This window comes from Hipposideros armiger, unplaced genomic scaffold (assembly GCF_001890085.2).
Source record: "Hipposideros armiger isolate ML-2016 unplaced genomic scaffold, ASM189008v1 scaffold_0, whole genome shotgun sequence".
NCBI lineage: Eukaryota > Metazoa > Chordata > Mammalia > Chiroptera > Hipposideridae > Hipposideros > Hipposideros armiger.
Genome location: NW_017731350.1, coordinates 6,261,751 through 6,275,115, shown reverse-complemented (window position 1 = coordinate 6,275,115; position 13,365 = coordinate 6,261,751). Strand labels below are relative to the sequence as shown.

General features: G+C 39.0%; 1 pseudogene; it reads left to right on the top strand.

Moving 5' to 3' along the window:
* Positions 1 to 767: 767 nt before the first annotated feature.
* Positions 768 to 13,365, top strand: part of LOC109391766 (E3 ubiquitin-protein ligase Mdm2 pseudogene) — a 26,348-nt pseudogene continuing 13,750 nt past the window's right edge.

Below are 13,365 nucleotides of genomic sequence, written 5' to 3'. Positions count from 1 at the left end.
TTCTTTGAATTCCATACCCTTTCTCTTTCAGGTTTGTTCCCTTAGATCTTCTTCAGTCATTTTCAAAAACAGACTTTTCTTAAAATACCACCGCATATTCATCGAAAGCATTCTTCAAATTCTCTACCACTGTCCTATGCCCTGACACTGTGTCTTTACAAGATTAATTCTCATGATTAAGTCACTCCAGGCATAAACTTTCTTGAATAATAACAATAATAGAAGAGGTTGTTCAAGTATTTGTTATTAGATTATCCTCTACCTCTATACATGTAAAGATTGTGTATTCAAGCCTGGCAAGGGATTCCATTTCTATCTGTCTGTTCATTAATAAAATCTATCATATTTTAGTAGATATTGCTGCTTTTTGAATTTTCAATATTCACAAGCATAATTATCAACTGATGAGTATAATTTCATTGGTATGTTAAAACAATGAAAAAGACAATTTTCTAATTGCTTTTGCCTCAGCCCTGATGAAAGATAGTAGTTATATAATCTCAATCCTTTGTAAAATATCTCTTAGTAACATATGCATACAGACCTGGCTGAGAAACAAACGGAGGCCACCGAGTGCACAGACGTTGCTCTAATTATTAACAATTGTGAAAGAACATCATAAAGATAAGATACTATGTGCCCTGGCTTCTTCAAAATTTCTCCACATGTAACTTTAGACCTCACAGTTCTTAAGATTCACTGCTCTGTGAATCAGATATGGGGCAACGAGGGTACACAAACCCGCAGGCCTCACCACTGAAGGGAGCATGAACCATGATTTTCAACCTTATGACACAGGAAAATGGCCAGTTTCCAACAGGGAAGAGAGAGAAAGGAGGCGGGTCACGCATGCTCAGTTACCTCTTCCCAAACTCAGTGAAACGTAAGCCCTTCGCCCCATGGAAGATGAGTTGTAGAGGCCCAGAGAAGAGCCCAGAGTATCACGCTAGTGGGGGTTCTGCTACATAGGTGGAAACATCAAGATGGGGGTGGGGTGGGGAAACAGCTCCCCTAAAACTTGCTAACACAGAGACATGTTCTTCAAGGGAAGGCTTTTGACCAATGTGAAGCATTTTCACATTAAGCTCCACTGTGCCCTCAAGCTCCCTGTATCAAAGAAAACTCATTTAGGCCTTAATTCACAAAAATATGACAAGAATATCTAAATGTAATGGGAGGACCAGTGGCCATCCAATCCTGCTGGCCTGTTAGTTTGACCCACATTAAGGTCTTTTTGCAGGTGTGGGTTCTCTTCTAAATATTCTCCAGCCATGAAGAGATAAACTCACGCTTTTCACCTGCTGGGGACAATTGCAGACCTTTGTAGCTCCTGAAGTTGTCCATTGGATGAATATAGAGTATAGTTTTGGATTTATATAAACTGACTTTAGTAACTTTCTTTATTTTGACTACCAGGTGTTATATAATTTCTGAGATCTTAGTAGCTTTTACTGAGTTTCTGGAGATTAAAGGTAGGTACTGAAAGAAAAGTCGTTATAGAGATAGTATATCTCTAATGGCGAAGAATTACAATAACAGCTTATTCCACTGAAGGAACAATGCAGTATTCATTGTTAACATATATGAGAATTGATTTAATAATCTTAATAACTCCTTTATATTATGAAAAGAAAGCTGGCATAATTGTTTTCATCTGAGAAATTATTAAGGCGATTGATATATTCCCATGGTTTGCATGGTGATCTTTGCTGGGTATATGGCTTAGTGTCAGTGCCTTGGGAGTCACTTCCAGTTGGTTTTGGTTTCTGGGGTTTCCGAGAATGTGTGCCTTAGACATTAGTGTCAGATGTGATGCTTACCATTTCAGTAGCCACACCTAGAAATTGATTCTATACCACATTTAGAAAGGTCAAATGTACACTCCCTCATATAAGGGTCTTGAGCTGTTCAGTTATCTTCCTAGTTAAGTTGGTATAAACTGCATACATACTTTTAGAGCTGGACTAAACTTGAACACATGATAGTAACTTCCCTAGATATTTCTGACCTGAAATGATAATAATCATAATAGTGGTAGTAAGAGCTATCACTTCATTTATTACCACAGTCACAGTTAAAATATATCCATTAATGATCAATTACAATTGAAACGGTTTATGGTCTATACGTAAAGCAATCCATACATTCTTTCATTTATTTCTCCTATTAACCTGAGAATTCAATAAGGTTATTATATCTGTTTTAAAACATAAGAAAACTAAGTCTTATGGAGAAATAATGCAACTAGTCCCCGAACTCTCAGTGAATGAGTGCTTAGTAGGAACTTGAAGCTAGGGTTACATCTCTCCTAAATCTGCATCCTTACCCATTTCACTAAACTAAAGAATACCCTCGCATACAAGCTGATAAAGTGCTCTTAGTAGGACTGAGGTAGCCTAAATCATACAGCCCTTGATCAGAAATATTAGTAGTGCTGAAGAGAAAAATACGCCTGAATCATGGAACCTATGAGATGCTCCCCTGAGGCTGCCTGATGACATCAAGTGTGTCCCAAAAGGCCTGAAGCCTCAGCAGACAGGGGGGTCAAGACCGCCTATCTCCTGTACGATACCCCTTTCTGCCTTTGTACACCCTGTAGCTATGTCATGGTCTATCCCAAAGCCCTGGTTAAACTGAGTCTGGGCAGTGAAGGGAAAAAAATATCTTAAAATCTTTCAAGCTTTTCAAGAAATAACGGACATGCATCAGAGATCTAGGACAAAATGCAAAACCTGGGTAAGAGCTTGAGGAAAATATTGAGGAGAGTGTTACCATGAGTGCAAACACCTCCACAGACATGGTAGCATAACTTTGAGAATCTTTTGTTCCTGGGAAATCCCATCATGACCTTGGAAGTAGCCTTGAACTATCAGAAAGTGTCCATTCATGGGCTCAGTATTTCCTAGTACAGCCTTACAAGTGGTGAGGTAAAGAGAGAGAAGGCGGAACCACCCAGGTGAGCTTTTCCTTTGGGCAAAAACGGAGGGCTCAGAAGCAATGAAAATACAAAATATCCCTGACTGAGCATGATTTGACAATAATGTGTTTCTTTTGTGGTACTGACATCTAGTTATCTATGGAATAACTCAGAAATTTTATTTTTTGGAAATAGACTTTATACAAAACAACAGATAATATGATAGTGTATTTTTTTTTCATCTTTGATCCAGTCAAATATTTAGCATCAAGCAGTTGGGGGGAAAAACAGAAAAAAAATTAAAAACTAGCCTAAGCTTTTAATGTAATTATCTAAAATTATCTAGATTAAACTTGAATATATCTACTGTACCTCATTAAGCACATGGTTCCACTGCCTGCCCTTTCTATCTGAAAATGTTCTCTCATTTTCAAATTGAATTTCTCCCCCATTAACTTACTGCTTAGGTATATTTTAATGGCTTTCCTTTCAACACAAGCCCACTTGTTTTGGCCGTAAAATTATCTCATTTGATTGTATAAAGCCCAGCTTCATTTCTAATTTTCAGTAATTGTGTCCATTTCTAGGTGAAAAATGGAAGCCCGAACAAAAGGCCTCTCAACACTGGCCTGTCGTTTTCAACTCTTTCTCTTCCACACACTGGTTGTTAATTTTCCCTACCATAGCGCCTGCCTGCTCTCTCTCTCCAAATACTGTTACAACTAACACAGGAATCATCTGCGCCTTGCTGTGTGAGGTCATCTCCTCATAGGAAGCTGACAGCTTCACGCAGCTATAGGCAGTGCAGGTGCAGTGGCCTTCAGGTAACCCATCACCTGTTGCCTTCTGAGTAAAAGCCTAAGAAAAACCACAATCCTGTGCTTGTTTTTCCATTAACTAGAAAATCACTGACTAGAAGCTTTGTCATAAGGAACTCTGGGGGAAAAAAGCACATTTTACGCAGTCCTCAATATACATTTCCTTTACATACACAGAGGCTTGCTCGCTCTCACACATGCACTATGAAAATTCACATATATTACAATATTTCATTATACATTCCATACACAGACATACATGCATACACACACAGTGTCTTTTAAAATGTCTTTGGAAATGACTTGCCAACACCTTTCAATATTTGCTTTGTGTCAATTAGCCCGGGGGTGGGGGCATGATTGGTAGAAGACACTACAAGTAGAGGAAGGAGCTTGTAGAAAGACACCATGTGCTGAAAGGACCTTGAAATTTAGCAAAATATGGGAAGGTAAGTACATCTGGTATACACACACATACACACACACACACACACTGAGTTTGCAACTGTAACTTGGAGTGTAACTGAGAAGAACTTGATGTGCCAAGCCTCAGATCCTGGATGTGGTCCAAACACATGATGTATGAATCAAGCATCTGTACTTTATCCAAGTGCTACAAAGTCCATGCAAATCATTTCAAAGAAAACAAAACTTAATAACCATTTTACACACACACACACACACACACACACACACACACACAATATTATTAGTTAATTGCTTTTACTTATATTTCCTTGCTCGGTGGTCCATAAAACACAGAGGCAAACAAACAAACAAAATACCTGTGCAATAGTAGGACTAGTAATAAGGCAATCATCATTATAAGAATGAAGAAACCAAGGCTCAAGTCATCTAAGTGAATTTCAAGTTCACACAATTCCACTGCATTGATGTCTTCCAACTCAATAGCTTGGATGCTGCTACACCCAGCTGGAGAAGGTGGATAAGAATTGGCAAAGATGAAGGCTGGCTTTTGAAAATGGGTCTCTGGGTATCAGAAAGATTTCTAAGTTCCCATAGAAAGACCAGGCGCCAAAACAAAGGAACATATAAGTGTCAAAGATTGATATTACACCCAGATTCAGAAAAAGATTTTGACAGAAATGTTGGCTAGGTATTATTTATAATGAGGAAAAAATGGAAATAATGTATGTGTTGCTGAATATGAGGGCTAAATAAATAATATGCATCATATATTTGAATATCATATGGGAATTAGGAGAAGTTTTTAATTAAATGGAGAAAGGCTCACCAGATTATGTTAAAATCAAAACATGTAAAATTACTCCAAAAAACAAAAATCAATGAGCAAAAAAAACTATACACACAGTCCCACTCAGTATGCTTTCAAATATAACTATCATTTGCCCATTCATCTAGTCCTCTCTCATCTATTGATCTCTATAACTAAGTATGCATTCAATCTATCTATCAGGCATGTAGAGGAGATAGAAACACATTAATTGTATATTAGGGTTTCTTTTCCCCTTTTGAATAATTTGTTTTTCTATATGTATTTTTCCAGTGTGGTAGAGAAATTGGTGAGGGAACTCACACTACATTCGTCTCTAAGGTAGATCATTTTTCCTCCTCCATAAAATTCACATAGTGATTTATTGGCTTGTATTCAAATGGCAAGTGACGAATCAGGGCACGTGAAGCTATTATAACAGCACAATAATAAGTCAATAAGCATTTGCAACATGCCTACTATGTGCTGGGAAGAGAGATGCCGTGTTCATGGAGTCAAGTGGTGTCTGTAGATGATAAAACATGCATTATCAATACAAAGGTGATGAATGGCATAATGGGGCAATGCAAGGTACTGGGAACCCACATATTAAGAACACAGAATCTAGTTTAGGAAGAAGTCAAAGACATATTATAGAGGAAGGGCTAGTGTGACTCAGATTTTAAAGAGGTGTAAGCAATACAGTTGCAGAAAGATCAGGACATGTGAAGGCCCTGGAATGAGAGAACCCCTGACACATTTGAGAAACTTAATGCTGTTGAGATTCAGTAGAGTATAAAGTGCATGTTTTAGGAGGAAAGACTAAAAAACGCGAGGCTTTAGAAAGTGGGCAGTGACAAGTTTTAAATGTTCCTAGAAGCATGTAAAGGAACTGGGGATATATCCACCAGGAAGTGAGAAAACATTGAAATGTTTTGGGATTTTAATAGAGCTAGTTGAGGGGCAGGGGTGGCCAGGCCAGCCTTTTAGTGGGTTTATGCTGGCTGCATTGTAGAACGCTGATTGACTGTAAACAGATTTGGATGGAGGGAAATCTACTAGGAGTCTGTTTCAATAGTCCCATAAAGAGATGATTGTGGGCTTGATTATTGTAGTAAAAACAAAAATGAAGGGAAAATTATAATTCATAGACATTAGATGCAATGATATAAATAGAGTGGCGAGAGCCCAATTATGACTAGATTGTTTTCTTGAGAGAGTTTGGATAAGATGTAAGTGGTAAGAGGTGAAGAAAATCTTTTTCATGTGAAAATTGTAAAGCATCATTTAAAAATATCTTGTCATGAATTTTAGTGCTCACCTGACAAATATATAGAAGCACCAGCCCAGGGGGTCTCGGAAGCATCTTTTGTTTGTGTGTGTATATATGGGGAGGAGCTAATTGGTAAATTTGGGGGCCAAATAAGAGTATGAAGAACTACAGAAATCTTTGGAGAGATGTGGGAAGTATCCTCTTGGGTGCTCCCAGGGATGAGGAGCAGGCATGTACTTGGACGTTATTCTTCCTTGTGCTGAGGAGATGTTTTAGGAGATGAAATTGGAAGTGCTTAGAAAAAATGCAATTGTGGCATTGATGCAATCCGTACTCCTCAGTGACATTTGGGTACATCTGTATTTTCCCAGTTTTCTACAATAAGCAGATATCATAAGAGCCTTGACATTTACAAGGGATAAATCCCAAGATCTTTGCAAATTTCTAGCTTTGCAAATACAGAAAAGTTTGTATAGTCTCTTGACTTTCTCAAAAATTACATTCCTTTCAAGGGAAATAAGTTTCTAGTGCATTTCCTTACATGATCAGCAGGTCTTGTTGCTTCTAACTACAAAATATACGTGGAATCCATCCTCACCATTCACACTATGACCACTCTAGTAAAAACTAAATCGTCTTTTTCTTGCAGAACCACAATAACCACTAAAACTGTTACTCCTGTTTCCATTTTCGACCTGCACACAGACCAGAATATTCTTAAAGTGTGTATCATTTGTCACTCCTCTGTTGGATATCTCTAAATGTTTTTCCATTGCTTTTACAAAAGTAATGCCCACACTCACACTGTCATGCATTTAAAAAAATCCTTTATAATTTAGACTCCCTAAACTTAGAATTTTTCTTGCACTACCTTTTTCCATGTTTAATATGCTTCAATCACTCTGGCCTTCAAGAGTACAGATTGACACTAACCAGCATACAGACTTACTGAGGAAAAGATTCAAATTCAGACTTAGATATACTGAAAACAATGTCCAGCAATAGATATTCAGGAGTGATCACCTCTTTAGTCAGCAGGAGCTAAATTATGCTGATTTAACAGATAATCACACATCTTTTTGGCTTCACACCACAATGCTAATTTCTGCTTAGAAAAGTTCCCCCTGGGTCTGGGAAACTCTCAGTGGCAGCTCCCCTCCTTCCAGCCTGCTGTAACTCTTAGGACTTGACCATCACAGCACAAGGACCCTTCATAACAGCTGCAACAGTAGGATAATGAGATTGGACACTACTCAGGGTATTGTACTGCCTCTGTTTGAAAGTGATGCATTTCATCAGCCACAACCAGTCATACAGCCTCATCATCTTTAAGGAAGTTGGGAGGTACAGTTCCTGTAGGTCGGGGAAGGAAAGGACAATGGGATACTGATGAACTTGGGTAGATTCTGCTACAGTTTGTTCCCCAAAGTTCTAATATATTAAGTTTAATCTTCCTGCAGGATTTCACATCCCCTTGTGAAGAAAGACCATCCACCAGACCTGGGTGCAGCCCCTCAGGCTGGAAACCTATTGATATTATCAATCATTTTCCCCATTCACACTCAGTGCATAATGGTGTGACACACCTAAGATAACTGCAATCAACACTCTCATTTTGAAAAGAGAAGGAGGGATCTATAGCATTCATTGGTCCTTAGAAATTCTGAAACCCTCCAGGCAGCCATGGTGTGAACCACCTATCTTGAGGGTGGGGGATAGCCCTTGATGAGGCCTTTATCCTGCTCTTCTGAAAGAGGTTCCCTTCATAACAGCTTCTCAACCCACTACTTACCAGCAGAAGCACAGGAGCCCAAGGATCACTTTGACAATGAATGCTAACATTTACTGGATATTTTCTATGTGATAGAAATTATATTAAGCAATTGCATGCATTTAATCCTCGCAATGGCCTTTTGGAATGGCATTACAAATATTCCTGTTTAAACTGCCCAGTGTTTCATAGCTCATCCATAATGGAACTTGCATTCAAACCCTGCTCTGTCTAATACCAATGTGTAATGTTTCCTTTACTTCTATTGTTTTTATACCCCTGAGCTAAAGGGATTGTTTCAGGAATTTTTAGAAGTAATTCTTGGAGTAGCTGAACATAATCGATATTTTTGACAAATGCAAAGGTCATTGGTCATTGTTAAGTCTCAAAGAATCACAGGGTTTTTTTTCAGTCTAGACTCCAAGTTTCTTTAGCAACACAATAGAATAATCATCCCTTGGTATCCATAGGAGATGGATCCGGGACCACCCCCCCTGACCCCCGACAGTTATTAACATTCTCAGATGATCAAGTCTCTTATATAAAATGGCATCAGGTTTGCACACGAGCCTGCCACCTCCTCCTGTATACTTTGAATCATCTTTAGATGACTCATAATATCTAATGCAATGTAAATGCTGTGTAAATAGTTGTTATATCATATTGTTTAGGAAATAATGACAAGAAAAAAAGTCTGTACATGTTTAGCATAGACACAACTATCATAGGCCTAACTGCACAGTACATGTAAGCAACAATGTAACTTTATTTTTTTCCAAATAGTTTCCATCTATGGTTGAATCCATGGATGTGGGACCTGTGGCTATGGAAGGCAGAATATATACACGCACACACACACACACACACACACACACACACACACACACACACAGCAGGGCATATTTGAGTCCATTCAGATCCATATCATAGGGCCTATACCCAGAGTTGCCTTAAAATTATTCTTTACAGGTTCTCAGGTGCAGTATTTTCTCCTATTTATTTTTTTCCTCTTACTTTTCTTTATCAACTTATTGAGTCTATTTGGAATGGTAGATGGAAAGGCTCCACCATAAATCTGATCTTTATCTCAAGACATTTTAAATATTGATATTAATTTATTGGGCATTGACCCTTCATCTGATTTTTTTTTCTTAAGGCACTTAAGTCTTCTGAGAAGTTTTAACAAAAGGTGGGAAGGCCTTTAACTTATTCATTGTTGCATGGCTGAGTTTTTATAGGTTTTTGACATTCAAATCCTTATTATATCATCAATTATAGTTCGGCATCAAAAGCAGTCAGTTCATCATTATTACAAATCTGGAAGGCTTATAATTCTACCATTCCATTCTATTCTTTCCTGAGCTCATCACTTTCTTGAAATGTTCTATAAAAAAGTGGTCAATTTCATTTAAAACACACTAATAAAATTATATTTTCCAGCCTTTTGCTCTAGACTCTCAGGTCAACCAGACAAGTTCATCACTTACATTATCTAACTCTCAAATAACCCCTGGCAATAGTTTTACAGTTCTACCATGAGAGATAAATGTTCTGCCAGTTTTTAATATAAACCACCATATTTTCAGGCACCTATAACAGCAATGTCACATATTTTAGGTTTTCTGTTATGACAACACCCCCCTTCTAGTACTATTTTCTGTATTAATTAGAGCAGTGTCTTGGTAGTCCCTAAGATCATTCACAGGTTTAGTGATTCACTAAAAGGACTCAGAGAGCTCCAAAGTCATTGATACTCATGGACATGGTTTATCAAGGTGAAAAGATGCAAAGCAAAATCAGCAACACACAGTCTGGAGGAAACCAGGGGCCAGCTCCCCAGAGTTTTCTCCCAGTGGAATCATCCAAGACACAAATCTTCCTGCTATAAACTGTAGCAACATGTGTGAAGTGACGTCTACTAGAGAAGTTTGCTTGAACCTAACTGAGATTCGAACACACAAACACACAATCCCTCCAAGACTGACTACAGTTACCAAAACTAGATTGTCAAACAGAAACGAGGTGTCCACCATACAGAACATTGTTTGCACAAACTATCTGCATAAACTGGTACAGTTTCCTTCAAAGCTATAGACATGCAAATGGTTCTTTTCACTTAAAACACTCCAAACACTTAATTCACAGTCACCCACCAAGGGCCAGTCAAGAAAAATAGGCTCTTCTGGTAATGTGCAAGTTTTAAGCAACTAAGACCTGATTAATTAATTCTTTCTTGCACATGCATGTTAGAATCCTTAACTTTATTGTATTAATATAGCAAAAGCATTTCTCCACCACCACCCACTCCATTTGTGTAAAAGTTACTGAAAATCTGGAGGACTTTCTGAGGCTCTCCATCACTCAGTAACCTGTGCTGCTTCGGTCCTTTGGTTCTGCCATGTGACCACAGGGCTTTATCTGCCACAGCTGCAGCACAGGGAGAAGAGACTAGAGAACCCCATTCATTGCACCAGCAAGTAATGTGTGCTATTTTTGTTTACATTTTTTGGTCCTCCCAGAGCCCACCCAAATGCAAGGGGCAGGGGTTTCAGGCTCGTATATACACAAGACAGAACGAAGGTCCAGTCATCCATGAGAACTAGTGGTGTCCACCATAATTACAAATTATCGAAATTGTGGATGTTAAACCTGTGAACAACAGAGAGGTGGTACATATAGTCTGTAGTCAGGAAAATCATTTTAAAAATTAGGGGAGGAAATGATAAAAGCAAAGGCAGATCAGTGTGGTAAAGTAGGTAGAACGTGGAATTCAATATCACATTTGAAACAAAGTTCTTCCCCTTAGTAGTTACATGACTTTGGCTAAGTCATTTCATTGTTTTTAGCCTCAGTTGTTATGTGAAGAGTGAGAATAATAATAACTATGTCTTAGGTTTGGTGAACGATTCGATGAAATAATGTATATAACACACCCAGCACCTTTTCTGGAACAATGTAGGCCTCAGTATATATCAGTCTGTCTCATCCTTGCTTCAAGGCTGGGATCATCACAGTTCTGCAAATCTTCCACCTCAATTAAAGAAACATTTACTGAATTCTTACCATATAGAATTCTCACCATATGAATTCTTCCACTTGCTTAGGATTGAGTAGTAAACAAACCAGATTTCTGCTTTCTATATATATATATATATATATTTATATTCTTAGTGGGAGTTCATGAGAAACCAACAAGTAACCTAATAATTAATTAGACTTGTAATTTTATGAAGTAATTAAAAGGATGATGTGCTAGTGAAGGGGGTGGGGTGTGTAGTCAGGGTAAACCTCTCTGATAATGTGATATCTAAAGGAGCGGAAGTGGAGACAGCTTTTTCCAGTGGTAATAACGTGTGTAAAGAGACAAATTTGATGGGTGAGCTTCAAGTGTTGATGGCACTGGAGAGTGGCGTGAGCTTAGTAAACACCAGGGAGAGTGACAGGAGAGAAGCAGGCAGGAAGGCATGGTCTGGGAGGCACAGGGCTTTCTAAACCTCAGTAAAGGGTCTGGGTGCATTCTCAGGGGTAGCTGTTGCTGTGATCCAGGGGCCATGCCAAGGAGCCAAGAAGGTGGGGGTGTGGGCGGAATCGTAGGGGCAGGTGGTGAGGACTCTGATGCCATGATTGGACATTTAAAGTTTCATTATATCTATTCAAAAACTACATCCAGCTCATCCCAAGCAGCCCAGAACTCTATTTATTTATTTATTTATTTATTTATTTATTTATTTATTTATTTATTTATTTATTTAATTTTTTTCTAAGATTTTATTGGGGAATTGGGGGAGGGGAACAGCACTGGGGAATCGGGGGAAGGGGAACAGACAAGTTGCTGTCGTTTTGTTCTTGCCTCTAGTTGTGGAGGACGTCGCTTCACTGGTCCAAGTTGGTATTATCATTGCGCTCTTCCCGGGTGAGGCAGATCGGTTGCTGGCCTCTGGTTGGCTGCTCACAGCGGCTCTTGGCAGCTCACACCGGCTGCCAGCCATTAACGCCGGCTGCCAGCCACACACGGTAGTTTATGGCAGCCCATTGCAGTTTCACTGCAGCCTACACCATTGCCAGTGACTCACGGCAGCCCAGCTCCAGGTTGAGCTGTTGTTCACAATCTGAGCTGTAGAGGGCAGTGTCACTGGCCCCCATGTGGGATCCCAATTGGGGCCCTGCTGCTTAGAGCTGGTGTCCCAAGCCAGCTCTTAACCAATGCGCCACTCGGCCGGCCCTTTATTTATTTATTTATTTGGCTTGACCAAATGTGATCATTAGCCGATTCACATTTTTCTTAACTCATTTCTTCCAGGCCATTGGTCCATGTAGCCTAGTCCGACCAGGCTGAAATCTCAGCCCAGTGAGTAACTCCCTTTCACTGCCTCTCTGACTGTCCCTTGTGCAATTTCCCGTGTGTTTCTCCCATTTGGTTCCTAGTCATGCCTCTGTTGCTGTTTTCATTATTTAAAAAAATGGAGAGGATGTGTTTCTGCTGAAGTTGCCCAATCTTGTTTTCACTCGATTGGACTCCAAAGTGTGCTGTCTGGCTGCTGGCAGATGAATGAGGCAGAAAAGCCACTGATTTGATTTCCCTTTCAAGTTTTACCTCTTTCACTGCTTGCCTGGTTTTGTTTTCTCTTCTAACAGTGCATCTAAATATGTGTCTTTCCCTTCTCCCTCTTGAGGTAATGCTTTTTATTGCTTTTACCGGTAACATTTGCCTTTGATGGTTTCTGGATATATGTTTAAGGTCAGAGCTGTTCTGTTCTATGCTTAGTTATCATGTCTGTGCTTTAACTTCGTTATTTCCTTTTTTTCTGTAATTTTTTTTTTTTGGCTGTTTTTTTGGCTCACTTTTCTTAGAGATTCCTTGAGTTGGAGTCTGACAATACTGTTTTTTCTACGTATACTTTTTTGGCCTCCATAGCTTTTAGTGTGTCAGATGGTATCCTTTGATTGGTATTTGGAAAGAGAAATACAGCCTCACAGAAGCTCAATATTCTTGCACAGGTTTTGTTGTTTTACTCCTGTTTTAATACGCAACAAGCAATTAGCTGGTATAGACTGCCTGAATCAGGTCTCCACTCAAGCCCAAAACAACCTACTCATCTGTCTCTGCTGATGCACAGTAAATCTAAGATGCTTAATCAAATAAATGTCTTCAGAAATTTTTTAAAAAATTTATTAAGTTTACTGGGGTGACATTGGTTAATAAAATTATATAGGTTTCAAGTGTATAATTCTATAATACATCATCTGTATATTGCATTGTGTGTCCACCACCCAGAGTGAGTTCTCCTTTCGTCACCATATATTTGACCGTTTACCCACTTCTACCACCATCACCTCCTTACCTTCTGGTAA